At 40.6% G+C, this 15,252-nt stretch overlaps 1 protein-coding gene across 2 annotated transcripts in view; it reads right to left on the bottom strand.

Annotated features, from left to right (window-relative positions):
* The window catches only part of LOC129189626 (neuroligin-3-like), a 192,051-nt gene extending 178,230 nt beyond the window's left edge, over nt 1-13,821 (bottom strand). Inside the window, exon 1 of one of the 2 annotated variants that reach the window (XM_054791496.1) lies at nt 13,502-13,821. The gene's annotated coding sequence lies outside the window, so the exon portion shown is untranslated. The remainder of the gene's footprint in view (nt 1-13,501) is intronic. The other variant, XM_054791497.1, reaches the window with a different exon arrangement.
* Nucleotides 13,822-15,252: the final 1,431 nt, after the last annotated feature.

The raw sequence follows: 15,252 nt of genomic DNA, 5'->3' as shown, positions 1-15,252 counted from the left end.
ATGTGAGCTGTAAAGAAAAAGATTTTAGTAAAATAGAGTTGCCACCTCTGTGCAGGATTAAGTTCTTTATATCTAATGATGAAAGATGGCTTGCTTTTATTATTTTCGAACAGGCGTTTTACTCTTGATGGAATAACGACAGGGCTTTGTCTCTGGAGGCGATGCATGCTCATCAAAGGCCAAGCTTTTTCCAACAATCCATAAATCTGTAGCGCCACTTACCATGAAATACATGCTAGATTATTTCAGAGAAAAAGTGAAATCAATGAGGAACAATGTCTCCGAATTTACAGTGTGATCATGGTGCATTATGTTGTATATCATGTGCCTGCGGTGTATGAGCCGTGGTCGGGCAGCTCATGTTTTAGGATGTTTGTCTCTCCAGCTCAGAATTCCTTGGTGGGGTTCTTGCTTTTCTTATCAATAACTGTGTCAGAGGCTGCAAGAAGATTTGGTAGCTCTGGATGCCCGGAGCTGTAAATCTGGGCCAAGGGTTGTGTGGGATGTTCAGATAAATGGTTTGGCCATTGTTTCATTGCAACAGTGTTTGTCTTTACTTTGCACGGCCTCTACCAGGGATTTAGAACACTTGCTACTGTCCTTGGTCGTCTCTCTGCAACAGTGGCTCTGCATTGGGTTTGAGTCAGCCCTGCTGCCCTAAGATTACATGAATATCCTCCATTCAGACATTCACCACTGTGCATGCTCCACTGTTTTGTTTTTCTCTTGTGGGACTTTGTTTTGCATGGGTTTGGGTCCGAGTCTTGGATTAAAAGGGAAACTGAGGATCCACATTCAAGACACTTTGACAGCTTATCTCACACTGTTGGGAACATTTCGTCAATCAAGCAAATTTAGCTTGAGACATTTGAATTTGACGAGACAGACCTTTACTGTACATGTGATGCAGGTCTTTATCATGCGTGTGCAGCAAAGCATCAATGTGAAGCAAATGTGGGCCACAGAGACACAAAACACAATTATCCCCCAGGAAATATGTCACATTTCCAGCGCCTTTTGTGATAAGGTTCCTTCAGTTGAGACTCCAAATGTCGTCTTTTAGAATGCACAGTGGGGGGACAAAAGCAAAGATATGGTTTATTAGGTCACTTCTGAATTCCTTTTATGCACTGATCACGGATCTGCTGAGTAAATCACATGGGTATCATTAGAATCAAGTGTGTGTACGCGTTTGCTGGTTAATGACTTTGCTTCGGGTACGTTTTTGATGAGTTTGGTTGCCTCAACAAACAAATAAGTCAAGGTGCTTTTATTTAAATATTATTTCAAACATACTCATACGAATCAAAATGAGATTCAAGAATGCAAGTTTAATATCCTGTAACGAGTGTATTATTCTTTTGCAATAATAGCATACATAGCATTCGATAACTGGGCACCAGGAAGCCAAAAGGCTTCAGCAGTAATTGTCACTGTTTGCTTTGGAGTGAGGGCTTGTGTGGAGTTTGAAATGTGTGAAGTGTGTGTGCAGCAGGTTTAGACGATGTGATTAAAGAGAATAAAAGATTAGAATGCCTACAAATTCTGGGGTGTCAGAAAACGTTGAATGATTTAGTGTGTGCGAACGTGGCAACAAAATCGAGCTCACTCAAAAAAGTCAAGCATACTATTCTGGAGGACCTGCTGCTTGTTCTGTGTACTCATTACACAGTAAAGCTATAGTTGTCTTTAGCATGAATAAAACAAGCATGCTACATTTTGGTTGGCTTGTCTTTTGCTCAGTGCAAAGCTAACTTCAGGAAGCAAAACTTTTTCCAACCTAATCATTTTCCTCTTGTTTTGTTTCAAACTCATCTCTTCTTGTCCTTGTTCTTTTTCCTCCCTGATCCGCTCTCCATTCCTGCTAGTCTCGCAGAAGCATTTCTATTCCAACCGTGTCATTTGTCTCTTCAGAATCAGGACTGAGCTGCCCACCACCATTCTGTCATTCAACACCTGTACTTACGGGTGCAGCTCAAATTCACAGAGAGCCCAAAAGAACTGCAAATTACGTTTAAATTCTGGGATCTATCCTGACAAACTCTCCTAACGGTTGTAAACCCTCAAGAGACACAGCAATTGGGTGGCTTTCTTAGTTGGACATGAGTCAAGTGTTACATGTTTTACTAATAAACATCCTACGCTATCATAGCATTCTCCATATCTTAAACGATTACCAATTTTGCAGCACATCATTCAGCCAGTCTCGGCAAAACCCCTCAAATCTGGATGACTTAAAGGATCAGTTAAGTGCCTTGAGGATCCCTTTAGTCTTACGAGTTCGCCCACATCGCTAAACTCTTCAAAAAGTGAACTTTTGCGGATCAAAAAAAATCCTCCAGCTGACACGAGTCTCATCAAACCATCAAACTCCACTTCAAGGCTGTACTTTTTCCTCAAACCATTGTCATGGCGACCTACAGCCACCAATTCATCAGAGCTGCCATCCTGGGAGAGTAAGCCACAAGGCTATTTCTGTAATGACCCAGATTTTCAGGTGAATCAGGATCTGTATCAATGTAATGAGCTGCAGCGAACAGAACATATTAGGTCAAGCAAACTATTCAGTGAGGATTTGGGCACTTCACTTGCTCTGCGACCTAATAAATATAACCATGTGCTGAAACGTAACGTGCACATCACGTCTTTAAAACATATACCATACCACAGAGTAAGTCCTGAGCTTTACAGTTTGTTGAAATGAACAAATTTCAGTTCGCTGGGCACTGCTCTTAAATGGCATGAGAAGCATGAGAAGAAAACGAAGAAATGTCTCCTCTTTTTTTTTTTTTTTTTGGGGAGGTGCATGTGGACACAGTTGCCCTAAACTTGATAAAGGAATTTCTCTGTCCTCAGAAGCTATCAGAGAGCTATTGCCAGGCCTGCAGAGATATAAATAGAATACTGTGAGGAGGAGGAAAAGGAGTACTACATGTAAGCACTGAAATAAACTGATTCCAAAGTAGGTGCGCTGTTAGGTTTGAGGGTTTACAGTGTCATTAGGGGACATTTAAGAAGCACCCACACTGTAAAACATGGTGCCATTAGGATAATCGTGTATTGATCGCTTTAGCTATGCATTTCACTTCAGGTTACTGCAGAACAGAATAATGGAACACCCATCAAAGGGAATCGCAGACCTGCATCAGACAGTTTCCATGCCACAGGCTCATTCTGGACGATCACATGAGATGTACAGTTTCTGGTCAACTTTGAATGTAACGGATGAGTTTTAATAGTAGAGGAACTCTTGAGCGTTTCTTCTAGCAAAACAAAGCTGATCCAAGATGCCCAAGGTAGCCGAGGTCGATGATTGTTTGTTAAACCTTTCCTAGGCTAGATTTGTAACCCAAAATATTCAAGGATTAGAGTTCTATGCCAAAATTGATTTCGTGGAATCACTCATCCAATATGTAGAGGTCAAAAGTCAAATTGAGAGATGTCCCTTGTCTTCTTCAGATGTTACTTACTCATTTGTATGTCAAAGCAAAAACACTTTTGAGTTGGAATGCTATGCTATTCAAGCCTCAGGCCCGATGCTTTCTCGCAGAAATTGGCCAATAAAAACGGAACCTACTGTTAAATGTGGAATCTCGCCACCTGAAACACCGGCTATGTTAGAGAAGAAACTTCAAAACTCATCTCTTACTCATCACCGAGCGTCAGTGGAAGCTGGCTGGGTTAGCTTAGATCAGGGGTCACCAACGTTTTTCCTTGTGAGAGCTACTTTTACAAAATGAAAATGGCCAAGAGCTACTCATTTTTGTAACATTTACTTTCAGAGCTTATTTTAAACCCAAACAAAGTAAATATGCTTGTTTTAACAGAGCATGAACAAAATGCTGGTGTCCACAACTCACCTTTTGTATTTTAGAATGCATTTCTTTCTACTGTTCTTTCATTATTAACTGAAAACCTGAATGAAAAGCAGGCTTGCGGGTACCTCATGTGGTCGTGGGGGGCTACCTGGTGCCCGCAGGCACCACGTTGGTGACCCCTGGCTTAGAGCATGCCAGTGAAGCTGTGTGTGTGCGATTCAGGCTGTATGAGTGTGTTTATACCAAGTTTTGTTTTTAATAAAGCGACTGAAATTGCTACATCGTGTTCCTTAACCACCAGCACGAATTACAGTTTGTTGAGGATTTTATAGCAATGTTTGTGGTTGGCTAGAGACCAGTTCAGGGTGTAGTCCGCCTCTCGCCCAAAGTTAGTTGGAATAGGCTCCAGCATACCAACGTGACCCTAATGAGGATAAGCGGCATAGAAAATGAACGGGTTTGCAGAGGCTGATATCCCATTGAAAACGTTAGCTAAGCTACATCCGTTTCTGCAATACTATGAAATCCGATAACGTATTGAATCAATAAATGTAAGGATTTTTGCATTCAATTATCGGGCATTTTATTCACTAACACAAAAAGCACACACTCGATGGTGGTAAAATAAGTTTAAACAGTAACAAACAGAATTCTAAAATATTAATACGGAATTTCGGATTTCATAACTAACTTGAACATGTTTTCTGAACTAACACAATCAACAGTTTGTGTACAAGAGTATGACAGCAAATGTGAGCTACAGCGCTCAAACCTGTCCTCAGTATTGTTTGAGGGAATATGACCTGAGGAATTTATAGTACATAAAAATGTCAAAATTACAATGACTCTATGATTGCATCCCTGGCATGCCTTCAAAGGACACAACTGCAACTGACAGAAAGCCAGGAACATTTAAGGTTAAACAAACTTGTGAATGACTCCACACCAGGTCCTTTTATGTGAGGCAACAATGATTGAGCCGTCACACTCTCGTGCTTTTATGGCACACATATATTTTTATTTGTTCAGCAGGTTCTCCCCAGTGGCCAAAGAGTAAAAAAAAAAACAAACAAAAAAAACAAACATTAAAGATGGTGCTTTGGTAAAGTAGCTTTGGTCCACATATTTGCTTACATCCCTCCTCGCATTATCATTTTATTACTGTCTGCCTGAACGCTACTTAAGAGAGTAAATAGGTGATGAACATGCATGTGCAATAGATTATTATTATTATTATTATTCACTTATTTATTTTCTATGCCCCTTATCCTCACTAGGGTCGCAGGGGTATACTGGAGCCTATCCCAGCTGACTTTGGGGGAGAGGCGGGGTACACCCTGAACTGGTTGCCAGCCAATCGCAGTGTATTATTATTATTATTACTACCATTATTATAATTGATATTACTTAAAAAAACAATAATTTAGTAATTATAGATCAAAAGTGATAACATTTGGAGATACTGTGTATGATTTTCTCTTAGATTAATTATGTTTTGTCGTTATCTGATTTACCAGACAGTTTTCATGGCAAACTATAACTTTATAGTAGAACGAATACTGCGTCTCTATTGAGTTTGTTGGTCCTATTTGAAAAAAGTCTGGTTCGCATGTGCTATACTGTCGTCCCCTGCCACTTTGCGGTTCGAATTTCACGGCTTCACTCTATCACCGTTTTTCAAAAATATATTCATTAATAAATCATGTGTTAATAATTTGTGGTTGAATATGACCTGATATTAGTAAAACAAAAAAATATATATTTAACCAAATGTTATTTATTTTTTGCCTAAATTAAGCATTTTGAAGAACAAAAATAGCAAACTGAACTAAAATACAAATAAACTAAACTAAACTAAAAAGGCATTCAGAGGACACATTCAAAGACGCTGGGAATAATATACACTGGTCACTAGGTCGAAATCCTGAAGAAAAAAATGGGCTAATTTGTGACCGTAATCCACGGCAAGATAAAACTCTGACATCACTTCCTGTCCGCCTGCCACTCAGCTCCCGTAGGGAACACATTTATAGCAACACACACCATCACAAGTCTTATTTATGTCTTAAATGGCTTATTTACTCTTATTATGTCTACTATATTGGGCATTAAGAGTGTAAAGGTGGCTATAGGGGTGTTAGTTCATGTCTAGAGGGCTCTAATAAAAAACATATTCAGAAGGACGTAAACAGGTTTTCTATGCTCTAACTACAAATATGTTGATATCAGTGCTAGTAATAAGAGTACAGCACTCACATTTCAGCAGCCATTTTGATTACAATATCGCTTCTCATGAGACAGCACTACAGAAATGAAACTTTGGATGCACTTTAGAGTAGTCAGTGTACAGCTTGTATAGAAGTACAGATTTTCTTTCCAGCTATCATTATCAAACGAGCAACTTGCGACACAAATGAGTACCAAGACACTGTAAATGTGTCTTGTCTACAGTCTAGCACGGCGGTGGTAGCATCACGGTGTGTGGGTGCATGAGTGCCGCTGGCACGGGGGAGCCGCGATTCATTGAGGGACACATGAATTCCAACATGTACTGTGACATTCTGAAGGAGAGGATGTGACGAACACATGTCTAAACACCTGCAAAAACTATGAGTGGCAGTTAGCTTCCTAGTCAGTTTATGTTGATTAACATGACAACTAGTACTAATGATTTGTATTCACCTCAGTGGCCTGAAGAGGGCGAGTAAGTGTGGGAGAATGCGGTAAGATCACTATTAATCTCTGGCATTACTGTAGCCATTTCTCCACTTTTCACCACAAGCAGCGTGTGCTCTGAGATTTAAAATATTTAAATCTGTAATCTGTCAGCATTATGAGGTTAACACACACCCGCAAGACTGGTGTCCTATCTGTCAGCACGCTTCACCACTTCACACGGCCACACATGCATCACCATGATCTGACGTAGCCCTTTGTAGCTCTCGCCGAATACGACATTCCGGATAGTGTCTGTAATTTCTCAACAGCAGCGCAGACATGCTGGTGGACCCAGGAGAAAAATTAGAGGAAACGCGTGCAACTGGAAAGAAAAAGTGGGGGGAAAAACTGCAGCTATGCGCCGTTAGAGGAAGTCTCTAATTGTTTCCCAAGTGTGTGTGACCCAGTGACTCTCGGGGAGCTCTTCCTTGTTCACTTACTACGAGTAAACCAGCATTCATTATTGATTTGGTGGCACACACTCATCGTCTTATGCAGCGTGCTCTTATGAGTGGCTGTTTTGTCAGTTTAGTGAAGCTGTATTAAAGCCTCACTAATATACCCCGGATGCTTTTGCAAATAGCCACAGAGTTCCTAAAACTCACAACAAAGAATAAATAAACTGAATGGGATTACCGCTGGAGTGACAGTGACCCATATATGAATATTAGGTTGATGGAAGACACGCCAACGTGGTCCATTTACCCAGCTCCATGTCACGTCTTCGTACGACAGGCTTTTACTAAGCTTCTTAAGAGCCAGCCCCAGGGGATCTATGGTAGGATGGAAGTACTGACTCAGGCCTTATCGCCACCAATTTATCCCATGAATTAGATGGGCTCCGGCCTCTGTGTCCTGCCAGATCCATGCAATACTCACTCTGTGTTAAGAAAATGAATGAGCGAAAAATGGGCTTAACGATGGCTTGGTAGGATAAGAAGCTGGTGAATTGGCAGGAGAATGGTACACATTACTTCATTACCTTTGACCTGCACGGTTGCGTTCATGCACATCATTTTGACACTGGATTTGCTTGCACTTGTCTATGTTTTCAGGGTGGATTTAGTGGAACAAATCATAATTAGAATAAGAGGAATTAAACAGAGGGCGTTAAAAACAAAACGGACACTATGTCACCTCTGCCAGACACAAAGGCTGTACTCCATCTACACCCTACATACAGAGGTATTGGACACCTACAGGAACTGAAAATAAAAGAAAATATGGAGTTGGTCTCCCTTTGCAGTTTAACAGCTACCGAGAGCATCTGTGAGGCCACAGGTCACTAATGGATGAGAGGATCTCTCCCATAATCTTCTACAGGTTGATAATTCACACAAAGACCAGCAAAATTGGCACATTGGAGTTGTAACAGTAGATACTGCATTTGTCTGTGAATTTCACACCAAACCCAGCACAGGAGGATATCCCACTACAATAGTCCTTTGTTGATCGTGGTTAATTTGTACCGGACTCCACCGTAATAACAGAATTTCCACGACATAGGATTCCTTATTCTAAATAGAATATTTTCAGAGTTAGAGCATAGAAAACCTGTTTATGACCTTCTAAATCTGGTTTTTAACATTAGACCCCTCTAGATCTGAAATAACACCCATATAATCACCTTTACACTCGTATTACCCAATAAAGTAAACATAATATGAGTAAATAAGCCATTTAAGACATTTAAGACTCATGCTTATATGTGCTGTTGTAAATGTCTTTTGTGGGGGACGGACAGAAAGTGACGACTGGGTTCAGAGTTGAGTTTCAGCTTGGCCTGGGTTACGGCCGCAACAATAGCCCGTGTTTTTATTAGGGATTATTGGTCCAGTTGTGGGATAATTCAAACCTGACATAAATCTGTTGTTCGGCAATCAAGTCTGGTGTGTCTAACCGCACATTACACTAACACATCTGAGTCTTCTGAATGCCTTCAATTTGTATTTTAATTCATTTTTATGCTTGAAAATGCTTAATTTTGGCAAAAAAATATGTAAAACTTGCTTAATAATAGGCACGAAACAGTAATATTTGATTAATTAATTTGTTTTGAAAGACCGTGACAGAGGGATGCCAACTGGGGTGAGTCATGCTAGTCAAAATATTCAGATATTATGCTGTGACGGCTTTGTCACTGGTCACGTGACAGCAACGGGGCAGTGATGTCATCGTTTTCAGAAAAGTAGCGTCCCTCTGAAAAGGGAAGGCGTTTGATGGGGTTGAGGTCAGGTAAACCCATCCAGGTACGCCTTTATGGTCCTTTCTTTGTGAATACAACTGTCCAAACTGTCTTGCTAAGATGATTACATAAGATTACAGAGGGACCTGGTCCATCCCCTGATTGATTAGTTCAATGTTTCAATGCCCTGGTTGGAGAGCATGCGCAAGAGCAGCACTTTGCCATGTCAACCATGCATAAATACCTCAGGGGCTTGGGAATGTACTGTCTGTCTTCTGAGTTCATCAGTAACTGTCCAGGTCCAGACTCAAAGGACTTGGAACTTGATTTTTCTATGACTTCGACATTTGTACCACCACACAAATACAGAACTGGGAGTGCAACCCGCCTGAAAATTGAGAGCGCTAGTGTGGTTTACTAAGGTAGTCTAGCACAGCTGCACCAGCTGGCATCTGTAACAGGAGCAGTAACCGAAAAAGTCATTACTGTAAATGTCTGAATTTTTAAACAGTCTTTAACCAGGACACACGCAGCCCAAGAGACAACTTCTCCAGTTCAACGACAAAAACATCAATTGAATCTGCAAATCTCAAGGTCAGGGTGGGCAACTCTCTCTTTATCTATAAATAGGTGTTCCCCAAGAGTTTTAGCTAGGAATCACTAGAATTGAACACTCAAATCTTCAGCCATTATGCCAATAACAGGGAAACATAAACCACGTGTCGTGCCAGTCTAAATTTAGGTAAGGGCTTTTCTTTTGCTGCTGTCATGTTTGTCTCTCAGAATCAAGTCTTGCTGCATCTCTCCATGCATTTTTTAAATCCTGAAAAAAGGAAGAAAACAATCCAAAATAGCTCTCCAGTGCCAGTGCAGATTGTATTACATCCCTGATCGTAGACATTCTGCACTTTTTGTCATTAATGTAAATTGTCAGATTTGCTAAATAAATATACAATGATAACTTCTGGTAGACAGTGAGCGCCAACATACTGTGTGACATCTGCTTTGTAGTTACAATTGCGATGTCCAAAAGTATGTTGTTTACTAAGCAGACACTGGTCTTTGGCAAGGAAACCTGTTAGTCAGGGGAGATGTTTTTGGGCCATGAACAATGTAAAAATGTCTGTTAAATATGTTATGCGCCGCGCTCTTTTTGCCAAAATAATTTTGTTAGTACAACAAAATGTATGCTCTTGCTTTTTCTTTTCATCAATGACCACCCGCAACATTAGGTACACCTGCAAGATCTGTTCCAAAGCTGAACAAAACAAACCCACCATGATATTAACATTAATACTGTAAGACTTTTTAATATATATATGGAGTGTTTTGCGCCACCTTCCTCTACCCATTTAAGAGTATGTCGTGTATGTACACTAAGTAGGGAAAAGAAGACAAAAACAATTGCTGTTGCATAGGCGCAAAACAAACATTGGTAGGACATACTTCAAGTCAGAGGTATGCAATTGGGAAATTATTCATTTCCGCCTGCTGCATTTTCAAGACAACACATCAAATAGAATGAAGAATATTTGAAAACAAAACCTCGCGCAGGCTCTCTCTCTCTGTCTAGCTTGCAGCGACGCACCAATGCATAAACACACCTTGCACACAATCACCCTTTCCAGACAAGTGCATTCGGAAGCAATAATGCATTGAAACATAAACTGAATGATGAAGTGCAAGACGCCACAGACCGATAGTGGCTGAGCCATGTGACATCAGACCAAGACAAAACGCTCAGGTAAAGATAAGGACCTTTACAGCAGGACGGAGGCTCAATGGGCCTTTTTCTTTTAGAGACTCTCAAGAACAACTTCAGGACTTTCAACTATATCATGAACCGTATTAGAGTGCTCAGGAGCCCTCGAGAGCGTGTGCCTGTCAGCGATCACACGTTGCCCGCTTCTCAATGGCCCAGCCCCTCCAGTCCATCTGGAGACCAATCTGTCTGGAAAATGAACACAATGGGCGGGCACTGTTCCTGGCAATTATTTGACAACAGCCCTAACAGAGAGCTCAATGTTTGTAGTAAATGAAGCTGCTATGATTTTGACTGGCTTGACTGAATGAAGAAGTGAGGTGGAAAATGGGGAATGTGAAAAATTGCACTATTTCGGACTAGCACTGAAGGACGAGAGAGGGAATTTAGAGGCAGCCGAATAAGCCAGATATTAATGCCATGCAGGCAATAATAATGACCACCATTTGGTTCCCAATCAAATCAAGCCCTAATACAATGGAACCTTCAGACGAGCGTCACAAAAGTCATACAATTTGGAAATACAGTACACTTGTCCAGCGCCATTTTGTGTTTTGAATTTCACAGGCTTCACATTATCATGATTTTTAAAAAATAAATAAATTAATACATCATGCTGTCTCGTGGCCGAATATGGCCAAATGTGATGTATTTTTTGCCTAAATTAAACATTTTCTAGCATAAAATTTACTAAATGAACTAATACAAATATAAGGCTTTCAGAAGACGCATTCAAAGACACTGAATGATACGTATTATTTTACACTGGTCACCAGGTGTTATGGGCGCCACACACGAGATGCGACATCGCCTCTACTCCATTCATTTTTAATGAAACCTGGACGATAGGGAGATTGTCACGTGTCACCGTCCAACCAGATGACACTCAAAATTTGTGCGTGTGAAAGTTTGTGTTCGTGGGTGTCATCGTGAACACGCTGGCTTGCGACGCGTTCCCAGGAAGTTGAAAAATGTTCAACTTTTGGCCCAGATGAGGACCAATCAGCGGGAGCTTCGTTGATCGGCCAGTGGGCGGACAGGATGCTAATCAGTACGCTATGCTTGCCATTTCAGATTTCCCGAAAAATAATATAGAGATACGTATATCAAGAAAAAAGCAGCGGCATGGGAACTCGTCAGTGTCAGAGTAAACATATCCGGTAAGTTTACATTCATTAACACAGACATTTTTGTAAGTTTATCTTCAATACTAACAAGATCCGGTACTAGCAAGACCCACTCCGTTTTAAAACCTTTTCTTTAGTTTAGAATGCAGTAAATAAATTGCAGGCTAACTAAGCTCGCTAGCTTAAAGCCATGGCCGTCTCGTGTCCCTGCAGTGATCCCATAGGCTGCGCATTACAGTTGAGCAATTCGGTGTAAACAAAGAATAATAGGAGAGTAAAGGTGTTACTTCATGTCTACGGAGCTCTAATACATTTTCAATAAAGACTGTATTTAGAAAGCCATAAACAGCCTTTCTATGCTCTAACATTGAATCTTACTTCGCGGTCAGAACCAATTAACAGCAATAAATGAGGGATGGCTGTAAACATCAATTATATACACAAATACACTTTACCAAGTAGATGCTAACATGGCATGTAGCCAAAAGCATAACAGTTCATGACTATGGAAATGACCAAAAAAGGCATACCTTTAATGCACTGAAAATGTAATTTCACAACTAACAACGTTAGTATGCATTTTTTAAATGGTCAACACCAACCTCAAAACGTGTTTTGTGGCTTCCATTAGACACAAACACAACACAACCATTGACTGTTCATTCAGTGCATCTTAAAAGGGAAAATGGCGTGCACTAGTTATTCAGAAATGACTGTATATTTGCCTATGATATTGTAACCTATTAAGTGTTTTTTTTTTTTTTTTTGTATGACGAATACCATTGAAGTAGGCCGGCCCAGTTGCTTCTGTTTTGGGGACACAGTTGTTCATTCGACTAAACCTCTATGACAAAGACCATTTGACATTTTCACTCCTTCCTTTCCAGTTTGGAATTCATTCCTCACAGCTACATTTTATGTGTGTGTGTGTGTGTGTGTGTGTGTGTGTGTGTGTGTGTGTGTTGCCCCCACTGAGACTGCTCATCTCTACGCTTGTTGTGTCCAGGCATCTCAAAGAGTAAGAAAGTAGACAGGCATATGCACCCTGCAGCATCACTGCCTTTAAACTTGCATCAGCCTCTATCGAGACTATTCTAAGCAACACCATCCTGCCTGTTTTGCAACTTAAAGTACCGCTAAAAGTGAGGCTGCTTGCAAGAATTAATGGCGTGAATAAAAAGGCAACACAGGAGACATCTATCAGAGGATTTCAGTGATGAGCATGGAAATAACACCTCAATTCACCCACTTTAATGAAATATATTCATTCCGGCTCACTCTGCTCACACATGCAGATAATCTCTAAATGATCAGATCCCACATGCATTTTAAATAGGTACTTGAACTGAGCTGGGTATTTATGTATCAACAAAACAGGAAAACGTGCGTGCAAGCTGATTAAAGGTGATATAATCATACAAAAATACTTGACATAAAAAGGCACTGCACGACACACAGAAAAATACATCTCAAAATTACAATTCAGCTCTGTCGAGAATTTATGTGCTGAACTTCTGTGCTTATTCCGTGTGGTGCAGTCATTTTTAGTTGTGAGCTTGTGCGTCATTCTTCCATCACCACGCACACACATTGTGTATTTATGGAAGTAACAAGTGTTCGCAAGGAGGACAATTAACACGGAGCACTCTTTGGGGTGTGCTGGAACAGGTCGAATGTGCGTCAGGGTGGCCAAAAAACACCGCATGCAGTTCTTTTGCACATCCCTGCTTATGATGGGGCAGCGCGTTCAAGTGACAAAACCCAAAATAGGACTAGGAAGTAGAATGCACAGCGCCTGTCTCGTTGCCAAAACATCACTTTTTGCGCAAATAACAAGAGGCACATGTCACAGTGCACGCTGCTCGTTATTAAGTAACATACAATGACTCACCTGCACAATCCAGATGTAAATGTCCCCATGCCGTGTTTTTCTTACAAATAAAGAAATAGATTCATTTAAAAACGGACGTGGGTATACTCCAAATCCAAAACGGGCTGTTTAATTATTTTAGGAATATGCCTCCAGTGCAGCAGGTCTCATTCCATTCTCCCCGCTGTCATTTTAAAATATGTCTCCAGTGCGAGTTGTTTCCAGCGGGAACGCTGCCCCTCTCAGTCCGCCTGCCTCTGGATGCTCTCTTGCCTCAACTCGACAGGCTCAACGCGAGCCTGGCGAGAACGTGCGGCGCGATCCCGCTGCTTTCTCCGGAGCGCCAATTGGAGCCAGAGAGGAGAGTTACTAGGTAACCAAGGGCACAAGTATCATACACGAAGACGAACGCAGCAATTTGATGCGTTCTAAATGTACTGTATTTGTCTTTCTGACTGCTTCCAGGATTGTATTCTTATAGCTGCTGTATGTGTACGTTGGTGTCTGGAAACAAAGAAATGTTAGAAGCATGCGTCGTCACTAGGCAAAATAATCAATTCCCAGATCCATTGATTTTTAAGAGTTAAGCAGATTATGTGAAATTGATTGTGTCTTGAAGCAAAATAGAAAGCACTACCATCAGAGGTGCTGTTGATTCAGTCTCAAACTAGTTTCGAGAGAGTAAGGCAATGGAAAAGTGACCTACATCCTTGCAGACTTCCACTATGGCATGTACTGTACAATAAGTCTTTAATCCAAAAACTCCAACAAGGGTGTGTGCAAAAAGAAGCACAGCATTTCTGAAATAAAAATGCACAACAAGCAATAAGTAACATTACCTAGAGCTATGTAAGTCACAACAACGAAAAATAACACAAGTGGACAAAAAAGGATAGGCTGTAACAATGCTAAGAAGGTGGCAACTGGCCATGAGGTAATGTTAATAATAGGTAACAAAAAAACAGGAAGTGCAAAAGCTGATCAGAGGTAGGATGCAAACAACAAGCGTAGATCACACAGGAGACGGAGAAATGTGGACGAATGATCTGGGGTCTTCTCAAATCTGACAACTTGTTTATACGTCGTAATCATAACTACCCCATAGTCTCATGAAAATATTAGCATCTACCAGTCATGCCCACAAGACTCATTAACTAGGGGTTGATGGGGCCGTGCCCTTGGAGGGAGAACAAGGGTTATCTATGAGTCGATTGATTTCACCATTGGCTGGATTAAATGGAAACTACATATAACAAATATGGAAAATCATATGAACAGCGGTGCTACCAGGGATTTGAGGATGTATATAAACTAACCAAATTAATAAAGAGGCAAAAGCGGTTTGGTAACTGTAGATTTTGAAAATAGATCTCACATGCCTTCATATGAGGTTTACCCGATTAATCGGATAACTTAAAAAAATGCATATAAGTATATGTCATATAAAGACATAAATGCAATGATGTATGACAATACTAATACAGGTGGTCCTTGGATTATTATGGTAGGAATCAGCTCTCATACCGAAATTATACCTAAATTAACTCCTAATCCCTCACACTGTACAGAGAACACACGAAGGACATAAAATACAGTAATAAAACACTAAATACAAGACTTCAATGAAACATTCATTCATTCATTTTCTATGTCGCTTGTCCTTACTAGAGTGGCGGTGTTGAATGAAACAGTAATACTGTAAGAAATGAAAGCCTAAGCACTATAGCAACCTTTCCATTTCAGTAATAAGACCACTACACTGCTTGATAACG

This window comes from Dunckerocampus dactyliophorus, chromosome 11 (genome assembly GCF_027744805.1).
Source record: "Dunckerocampus dactyliophorus isolate RoL2022-P2 chromosome 11, RoL_Ddac_1.1, whole genome shotgun sequence".
Lineage (NCBI taxonomy): Eukaryota > Metazoa > Chordata > Actinopteri > Syngnathiformes > Syngnathidae > Dunckerocampus > Dunckerocampus dactyliophorus.
The sequence above is the reverse complement of the archived record's forward strand: the minus strand, read 5'-3'. Positions and strand labels throughout refer to the sequence as shown.